We start from the raw sequence: 7,734 nt of genomic DNA, 5'->3' as shown, positions 1-7,734 counted from the left end.
GAAGGAGATGGAGACACATGGTCAGGTTTTTGTTTGACAGAAATTGCCACTCAAATTGTGATCAAGAAGAATGAACCTGAAATATGGTAAAGGTTTAAGTCAAAAGCATTACAGTAAAAGCTATGTTGCCGTTAACCTCCCTGTAAATATTCCACCTTGCTCTGAGCTCACTTTTCCCGTTGTTCTTGGCACTGTGTCTTCCACTGAGATACTTTAAAAAATTATAAATATTCATTGTATCTTTCGATAAACACTTATGTATCTGGAGATCTAAGAGGAAAACACTGATTTTCCCAGAGCAGCTTACGGATCCATGTCTAGTGGAAGACTATCTCAGCTGCGCCTTGAAGACTGAGTAGTAACCTTGGCCACCAGCGTGGGGTGCGGGCTGCATGGCTGGGCACGGCTGGGCACGCGGAACCCACTTCGAGTCCCGGAAAATGTAACGGGTGCTGTGTCAGGGATAGTCTCTGGGGATGGAAAACCATAAAGGAACTCTTAGATTGTGCCGGGAAGTCCGGTCTCCCATTATCACAGCGGAACATAGAGGAGTTTTATGTTTTGGTTCGCATGGTTAAAAATCTGTTACTTTGCCTGGAGATGTGTGGACAGATTCAAAAGCCATAGAACTTGTAGTGAAAGGCAGTCAGCAGGCTTCTGCAGGAACCCAGCTGAGAACCTGAAGCAGAGGACGGAAGCAGGAGAAGCCTCTGGTCACCGGAGCTCAGGATCCACTGGAGTTCGTACGGAAAGCTCGAGCCAGGCTCGGACCTCTCACCCTCTCCTGCCTCCTCTCCTCTCACATGCAGCCACGCACATGGTGGCCTCTCCTGCTGTGACTCGGGCCCGCTGGGCATTCCTCATGTCCCCAGATCACCCCAGGCTGGGGACCCAGAAAGCATGGCCTCCCCTCCCAGCAGGCCCCTCTCAGTCCCGGAGTGCTGCAAAGATGACTCCTCTCCGCCTTGAAAGGCCCTGCAGACCAGGGCCACACTGCAGGGAACATGTGGTTGCGATTTTATTTATGCTTTATCATTTTTCATTCTGACATTAAAGCGCCTCTGCAGCGGGGTGAGAGTGCTGTGCATTGTAAGGCGTAATGGGAAGCGAGGGCTCCTGCTTTGTGCCAGAGGAAACGTGATTCAGAAACAATTTGGGGGCAACTGCAAGGTGATGTGGCCCAGGGAACCAGAAGCTGTGGAAACTTTAATATCACTCCTGGACAGTATAATGTGTTCTGCGGGGCAGCTTGAAAAAACAGGAAAGGCCTCCTTGGCCAATCCTCGGAGAATCAGAAGACTTTAAATGTTATACGGAGGAAAATTTTTAAAGAGCCCCAGGCCCGTTCACTCCCAAGTGCGGAGCTGGAAACACCCTTCTCCGCGGGCTGGAAGAGCCTGTGCACAGCACATGCGGGGCACACAGCCGCTCCTTGGGGCGACCAGCATGGTTCCTGCCTGGCCCTTCCTGCAGCGGGCTGCTGCGCTCCTGGTGGTGCCAATCCATCCTGCCCTGGGTCCCTGGGAGGTGAAGCTTCCATGAGAAAGCCCTCAGGAAGGCTTTTCTGTTGAGAAGGCAGAGCTACCCAGGCAGGCCACGGTCCTGCACAGCTGGTGAGATCACCAGACAGTCTGGAAGGTACCAGAAGGGAAATGGGGTCCTGTGGCAGAAGGATGAGGAGTTGGCACACAGAATGCCAGCGGAGCGTGGCGAACACAAAGATCAGGGCTGTCGGCCCTGCACGCTCCACCTGGCTGCCGTGGCTGTGCTCTCTCTAAACTGTGTCCCTCTGTCCTGTGCTAGGGTCCTTCTGTCCTGGGTGATGCTGGGGTAGATTTCTTCGGCCTGCGGCTACGAGTTCCAGCTTACACATGTAGAAACAGTGGACAGTCCTCAGGCTCTCTTACCTCCTAACCACGGCCCCAGGTTCTCCCTTCTGAGGCCATCACAGTTTGTAACTGTGCACCTCACCAAGTACTGCTCTCTCCATGAGCGGGACCAGACAGTGGAGATCGCCACTGAGCGCCAGCACTGAGCTTAGGAGGGAGAGGGCCAACACTGCTGCTGGAACTGAGCAGGTCAGCGCAGGAAGGGCACTGTTATCCCCGCTAGGCCCTGAAGGTCACAAAGGACTTTCAGCCACTTCTGTAAGTCAGACCCAGCAAGGGCATGGAGATGTTGTTACAACCCAAGAACTAGATTGCTGGTGCTGTGCCAAGTCATCTGAACTCATAGTGTCTGCACGGTTTCACCTGGAGATTGTGCTTTGGGTTCTGCAGTTTCAAAGTCCTTGTTAGCTCCGCTGTGCTTTATGCCTTGTTTTTGAAAATCGAAGCCTTCAGTCTTGGATTGTAATTAATTAACACGGGATGTTTGTACTAAATTAAACAGGCAGGAGGACCTCAGCTTGGGCCTGGTTCCTCTCCAGACTGAGCTTGTATTTAGGGGACTCTGAGTTAGGATATGAACAAACAGAAACCTGGCCAGGCGCGCTGATCAGGCATCACTGTGCCAATGTCACAGTGTGGAATGTGGGGAGGTAAAAGGATCTGGACGCCATCTCTTGCCTGTGGCTGCCCACATTTCCCAGAGTAGTTTAGTGAAGAAGCTGCCTTTCCTCCAGCATACGTTTCTGGCTGCTGTGAAAGATCAAACAGCTGCGTGGGCCTGGGGTTGTTTCTGCCCATCCACTCAGGTCCACTCATGTGTGTGCCTCTTTGGGGATCTCAACAGTGTAGCTGTGTGACTTCAAGCCCGGGATGTGATGGCACTTGTTGCTTTGGTCCCCTGGATTGCTTTTGCTATTTGGATCTCTTCTGGCTCCATGTAGATTTTAGGATTGTTTTTGCTAGTTCTGTGAGAAATGATGTTGATATTTTGATTGGATTGCATTAAATCTGTAAATTAATTTTGGAAGCAAGCCCTTTCGACCGTGTTGGTTCTGCCTATCCAAGAACAGGGCTAAGCTTCCATTTTCCGATGTCTTCCGCAATGTTCTTTCCCAGAGTGACCTCATTCCATTGCATTTCCTTAGGTTAATGCCTAAGTATTCAATTATTTCGATGCTACTGTAGGTGGTATTGTTTTTATAGTACCTTTTCCAGTGAATTCGTCATTAGTGTGTAGGAATGCTATTGATTTTGTGTACTTATTTTGTGTCCTGCTACGCTGCTGAATCTGGTTACCAGCTAGAGGAGTCTTCTGGAGGAAATTTTTGGATTTTTAAAGTAAATGACCATGTCACCTGCCAATAATAATACTTTGACTGTCCTTTCCTGTGTGTATTCTTTTGTTTTTTCTCTCCTGATTGATATCTGGCTGATATCTGGCTGATATCTCAAGGACTCTGTTGAACGGGAGAGCTGATAATGGACATCCTCTTCTTGGTCCTGATTTTAGAAAAACAATTAATGTTTTTTCACTTGTATTATGTGATTGGCATCAGGGTGATTATAAACAGCTTTTGTCATATCAAAGTGAAGATCTTCTATACCTATTTTCTCTTATCTGTGTGTTGAATTCTTTTTCTATGCCTACAAAGTTTTCCGCTATTTTTGCCTTTTTCTATGCCTACCAAGTTTTCTGCTATTGTGTTGCCTTCTAATTTTTCACTAATTCCAATTTTTCTCTTATTAATCCTCTTTAAGTCACCCAGGAGCTGCTGGGTTCATGGTCCCTTGCTGCTTTTACCTCTCATCAATTGATCACTGATTACAGCCTGCCCTCCAGGTCTGACCCTGTCTTAGATGGGTCAGTCTGTTACCTATTCTTCAACTCACGTTTTAGTCTCCTGGATTTCTGCTTGGAACTCTCCTGTGGAGTCCCCCTCTTCCCTGTGCTGGATGTTCAGTGTGTGTCTCTTTCTTTAGCTCCACTAGCTGTTACAGTGTCTTGTCCGGACTCGCTGATGATCCGTCCCATTAGAGTCATTATCTGGTTAGTTATATATTCTTTAAATTAGCCAGCCCTCTTGCTGAGCTATTTTGTCTCTGCTCTTACCTTCCAGGCATACCCGTTGTGTAGCTTACAGTTCATTTCCTCCACCTCAACCAGTTTTGCAGAAGTTGGGAAATTCTGGAGGCATTTTGTTACCTTGTATTTTCACGTTTGTTTGGTTGTTTTTTTTGTGCTGGCACTTGTAAACTCTTTGGCCTGGTGCCCCACTCTTTGATAGAGTGCTGCGATGTTGTTTGTAACTCCCCAGGCTCTCCAGATATTAAGTTTTTCTCCAAGAAAAACTGTTGTCTGTCACTGAAATGTTACCTTGTCTGCAGTAAATTCAGCAGCAACAATGACATGAACTGTCAGGTGGGTACTGACAAACCCTGGGAACTGCTTACGTCCAGTCCCTATCCAATTCAAGTGGACTGTGGTCTCAGAGCACAGGCCACCCTCACGGTGACCTATAATAGTCCAGAAGGCTGGCCTCTGCTGGACGTAGAGAGCCGTGCTGGGGTTCAGTCGCACCAGTGGACTAAAAGCCTCCTTCCTCAGGACCACCGCCTCTCACCATTACTCCCCCTGAACCCACGGTTCCTCTGAGGATACAGGCCCAGGATCCTGGTTTGAGCCTGGGGTCCAGGCGTCCCCTGTTAACTCCGTGCCTCCTCACTGTCACCCAAGGCTGTCTGCGACCTCTGTGAAAGGGATCACTTCAGGTGAGACTCTGCTCCCCACTGCTGGTCTCTTCTTCCATCAGGAAGCTGTCTCCTCTATCCTCCGAACTGTGGAGACCCCAGAGGCCGGGGTGGGCGCCAGCTCCTGCCCCTTTGGGCACAGGGCACGGGTGGGCCTCTGCATTGGCCTGGACCTGCTGCGTTTCCTTTTATGAAACCCGATTTGGTATAATGTGTGACAATGGTGATGTGCAGAATGCAGTGTTTTCTTCTTTGTCTTCATCTAAAAGTTTGGTTTTAGTTTATAAATTAAGATGCAAAATCCATTTCGAATTAATTTTTGTACATAATGATATATACAGATTGAAATTTTTTCCCTCCTAGTTTTAAGATTTCTTGGGAAAAGAAACTGTTTCCCCATGAACTGCCTTTGTACCTTCATGGAAAAAAAGTTACCCAGATACGCGTGGGTCTATCTCTGGACCTTCTCTTCCATTCTGGTAACGCTTCTGTCTGTGCATAAATATCAGCTGCCTTCACCGTTTTAGTTTTATAGTAAGATTTCAAATGAAATAGGGTTCAGTCCTTCTGAGAACTGACGTGCTCTCGCAGGGCCTCTGCATTCCTGTCAGAATTGTAGCATCAGCCGTTCCGTTTCTATTAAATAAAAATCCTACCGTGTGTTTCATTGAAATTGTATTGATCCTATGAATTTATTTGTAAAACATTATGTTTTTACATTATTTAGTTTTCAAATTATAAATATAAATAAATCTGCACCTGTACAGTTTTGTTAAAAGAGCTCCCAGTGGTGTTCTGAAGTTACCAGCATACAGAGTTTCTATGCCGTTTGTCAAATGTATATTCGATTACAGTTTTGGTGATAGTATTTAAGTTTTATTTAGGATTTTGATATTTCAGTGTTTGTGTACAAAGTCCAGCATGTTTTATATATTGAGTTTTAGTCCTAAAGTTTAATTAACTCATTCTATGAGTATAGACCTCTCTTTTCCTGCCCTCATCGCGGTTTAGAAAGTTTATATTTGTGATCTCATGGAGAAGTTATTGAAATTCTAGCAAGTTAGTTGCTACCTGACACTGGAAGCACAACCCAGGACAAGAATAAAGGCACTAATGCGTATTTGTATTTATGGGGGGTCAGGATCACACTCAGGGATCCTGAGTGTGGCCCGGATGAAGGTTCTTGGAACAAAGACCTCGACCTAGGGCCTACCCCAGAGTTTATCAATTCATGAAGAGGGCAGTGTTTAGAGGATGAGCGACTGAGAATGGTGGAAATTACAAAGTGCTATGAGCTGGGCTACGTAGGAGTCCCGAAAGCACCTCTGCAGTGTGCGGAGAGGATGATGTGCAGAAAGGCCAAGCTGCCTAACACAATGGAGAGAGCATTTAATGTCTCGTGGGCTGGTGCTTCCGCTTCTGATGTGTAAACCTCCGTGCCCGGGAAGCCATAGCCTCTTATCTAAGGCTGAACCCAGCTGACGGCACTGGGGTGGTGGCCCTGCCTTTCCACCTGCTCTACCACATTTAGGGAGACCTCAGCCGGCCCTGTTTACATTGCTTGGAGCCCAATGAAGGGAAAAGGCAGTAACCTAGCCAGTTGTGCGCACATCAGTACGTGGAGATGGGGCTGGGTTTAGCCAAAGTCGGGGGACTGCTCTTTGTTCAAGGGGGGTTTCCAGGTGGTCCTCCATATTTTTTTTTTGGTCTATTTCATTGCACGTTCCACATAGATGCTCATGTCATATGTGAATAAAAACAACTTCCCTTTTCTTCCAATCTGAGTTTTTTCTTTTCTTGCATAAATTCACAGGATGGGACTTCGGCAAGACCTTGGATAGGAAGGGCGATGTGTGAAGTAATACTCAGGGCTGGTTCAGGAATTCGTCTACCCAACTCCCACAAGGCCTCCCAGGAAGAACTGCTCCCAAGGACAGGCTCTGTGCTCACCCACAGCTTCCACCGCCCTGGTGTCTTTTTGTGTCCTAGAAATTCATTAGCCGGCCTGGCACATGGTGCCGTTCATCTCAGAACTGTGCACACCAAGGCATCTTGCACAGTGCTCTCCACGTGGCAGGCTGCCTGATGCTGTAGGTGATTAGGTCCCCTAAAAATGTTCTTGTGGAAAATGGAAAATGGGAGAATTCTTATGATGCTGTCTCTAGGTGATGAGGGGGACTAGGCAACATTCTCAGTAGCAGCAATGAAACCAGATCTTTAATTCAAACTTTGTGGTGGCCAGCCTCGCCTTGGGCAATGTGTCATTCATTACCCAGTGACCACTGCGGAGTCATCCGTTGTCAGCTCAGCCACGAGCTCATAATTCTGCAGAGATAACAGGAAGGCACTGGCTATCCCACTCTTCCTCAGCTGTGGCCTGTACCCATACTGCAAGCAGCCAGGCAAACACGGATTTCCATGACATAAGCTTGTATTCGAGTGAACACGTTCAGGCTTGTCTTCGTTTTCCAGGAGGCTGTGAGCCATCCTTGAACGCTGCACTGACTGATACTGAAAATGCCAGACCAGGTAGGAGGGGGTGGGGGCTGCGGCACTGTCACTCTCCGGGTCCTTACACCGTTTCATGATGCAATGACACTTCAGCTTTCACTTTGAAGACGACAGACTGACAGATTGAAAAATGCAAAAACATTAGTAAATCGCAACAAAATCCTTCTGTACATATAGCTCTATTTGTACATTTAATTTTATTGGAATTCCTTGAAATACATTGTGGATTTATAAAATGGAGTAATACTATAGCTGACCTAGTACAGTTAAATCAGCACTATGTGCTGCCAATTATTAATTTTATTTTATTTTATTAACATATGTTTGCAGCACATGGAGTTTACTGTCACCTCAGGGAGAAGAGGCACATCCATAACAAGCTTAATTCTTTTTGAGCCTCTTCCCCTCCCACCTGCCTTCCTCCCCCTGTCTTTGGATGTGTTATGGATAGGTACGGAATACCCGGAATGAACGTAAACACTACATCTCAGAAGCATGAATTAAGAATGATAATGACAAGAAGAATGAAAATGAAGGGAAGGAAATGACAAATGAACACTTCTTTTAAAAATATCTTTGCAAGAAT

The sequence above is a fragment of the Cavia porcellus genome, unplaced genomic scaffold (genome assembly GCF_034190915.1).
Source record: "Cavia porcellus strain 051 isolate PalLab524CR breed Dunkin Hartley unplaced genomic scaffold, mCavPor4.1 scaffold_1, whole genome shotgun sequence".
Classification (NCBI taxonomy): Eukaryota; Metazoa; Chordata; class Mammalia; order Rodentia; family Caviidae; genus Cavia; species Cavia porcellus.
This window is presented reverse-complemented; position numbering follows the sequence as displayed.